A 2,357-nucleotide genomic window follows, 5' to 3' on the forward strand; every position below is an offset into this window, starting at 1 on the left:
ACATTATTTATGATTTTTTTACATGGTGATTTTTTGATGATGTCCTGAAGCAGATTGTAAACATGTTGTTTTTCTGTTTAAGATACTTATGGTGATTTTAATGATCCTCTCTATAGACTCTAAACTAACTCCCCAACAGTCTGCTGTCATCCCGTATGTGTCATGTTGTATATATTATATTGACAAACAATCACTTCTTTAGATGAGGTTGCAGTAAATAAAACCAAAACAAATGATCAATCTTTGTGATTTTATTGTGATTGACATGAATCAGTCCATGAACTTTTGTATCTTCTGCCTGCTTTGCATTTAGACAGTTGACAGTCATGAATACATTAACATCCTTATTGTTAGTAAGTAGCTGCATCATTAACAATAAGCGTTGATAAATATATATATATATATATATATATTGACAGCTCTGATCACATGAACAGGGCCCAATCACACCGAGACACGTCGCTAAAAACGCCTCTCCCCCAAAATCATTGTTTTCCTATTGTAGAGCGGTTTTAAGAGGTGCATAGAAGTTAAAATATTCATATCCCAATCGACCGAGGCAGCCAATCAAATGAAGGGTGTGATCCGGTGTGATCGCCCCCACATAGGAATTTCAGTGCCTATAGATGATCACAGTGAGATCATTTTAGTTTTACGGATAAATAATCACATCAAAAGGAATCATTGTTCACATCATAAGAAAGGATCACAGGAATTGTAGCCCTATTTATCAATATTTAACAGGCTATTCAATCATTTCCCCCTTTGAAATCAAACTCATTGAGGGGGGTAGAACTCATTATTCCATTGAAATTCATGATTCTCCAGGCGAGTCTTGAGATCTGACCTCACCTGCTTTTCAACACCCTCCCTCTTCTCATCTAAGTACATCCCAGATGTTGGTCGTGCTTGCTCTTTGACGTCAACCTCATTGTCAAACAAGTTGCTCAAACTTTCAACTTCGGCACAATTGCCATAAAACCACCCTGTTCCTGTTTCTGTTTCTGTTTCCAAACCAAACATATTCACACATAATCTGCAAGGATCCTTTGTATTTGTATTGAAGAGGTCAAACGCCTCGCACCTGACATGCGGTGGAAGTTTGATTGTTCCATCAAAATCTGGCTTCTTTGTCTTTTTTATTGGAAAGTAGCTCATCACTGCACCAGCTACATACCTGTCCCAGCTGCTAAGACAGGATGCATCAATCATGAATCGATGAGTAAAAGAGCCAGTCGCAGCGGATATGGAGACTCCATAGTACTTGACTTGATCTTTATCGGTCCTGTGAGAGACACAGACGGTGGAGGGGACCAGATCCCTTGATCCACGAAGATTCGGGTCACTGATGAGCATTCGCAGCCGACCTATTATGTCTGTTTCATTCTGTCGTCCTGACAGGAGGACAATCTGCAAGCAATGACAGATTTAATTAATGCTTTGATGTACATTAATTATAAACTGTAATGTATTAAGATGTCTTGGTGAAGTAGAAATTCTATGCAGCTTTACAAATAATAACTAAATCATCTTTTGACAAACTATAATCCTACCATGTCTAGCACACATGAAAATGGACTCCGTCTGGGTAGCTGAGAGGAATAGAGCTCAAAGGGCAGAGGGAAGAGGAGCTTCAACTCATTTAACCTTTCGCGATTACTCAGAATATCCTTTGGTAAAACTGGTGGCTTGATGATGTTTCCCAAAAAGAAGATGCTGTGAAGAATCTGTGAAGTCGAAACATTCAACACATTCAAAGAAATATAATTTTGTATTTTGAGAGGCATTAGGTCAAAAAAACAACAACAGTACATCATCAGACATACCTCATCCACTAAAACACGTTTAGCTTCATCTGGAGCTTCATCTGGAGCTGGGTTATTGAGCTCCAACATTGTTTCGATAAGAAAGAAAGCATTCCTTATGAAAGGGTTGTCCTCTCCCATGAATTCGTCTTCTCTAAAACAATAAATATCAAATGTTTTTAGAGGATTAAAAAGCAGAATGCAACAATAAGGTTTTACTTAAAAACAAATAAATAAAACCAATTAGAATACTCATCTGTTATTGATAAAGTACCACATTACTCAACTAAATGTTGTTTTAAGATATGTAAACCAACGTCTAGTTAATAAACAAACTAATCATATGCAATTAGGTTAAAAACTATTTTCCAACAATGTATAATCTGCCACCATTATTATCAGAAACTCATTTGATATTTACTCAAGATTTCACTTTTTTACTCCAACTAACTGAATACTGTTTCGTCGCAGTTGTTGTCATGACTTTGTGAATCGGTTTACTCACCTGATTTGCTCTTGATCAGCCTGATGCAACCAGAAATAACACACAAC

General features: G+C 37.1%; 1 long non-coding RNA gene across 1 annotated transcript; it reads right to left on the minus strand.

Moving 5' to 3' along the window:
* Positions 1 to 1,269: 1,269 nt before the first annotated feature.
* On the minus strand, positions 1,270 to 1,961 carry LOC306791772. Its single transcript, XR_013772770.1, has 3 exons — positions 1,827 to 1,961; positions 1,554 to 1,727; positions 1,270 to 1,410 (listed from the first exon to the last, which is right to left on the minus strand). It is a non-coding gene; the product is annotated as an uncharacterized lncRNA (long non-coding RNA).
* Positions 1,962 to 2,357: the final 396 nt, after the last annotated feature.

Source organism: Melanostigma gelatinosum (genome assembly GCF_949748355.1).
Source record: "Melanostigma gelatinosum genome assembly, chromosome: 17".
NCBI lineage: Eukaryota > Metazoa > Chordata > Actinopteri > Perciformes > Zoarcidae > Melanostigma > Melanostigma gelatinosum.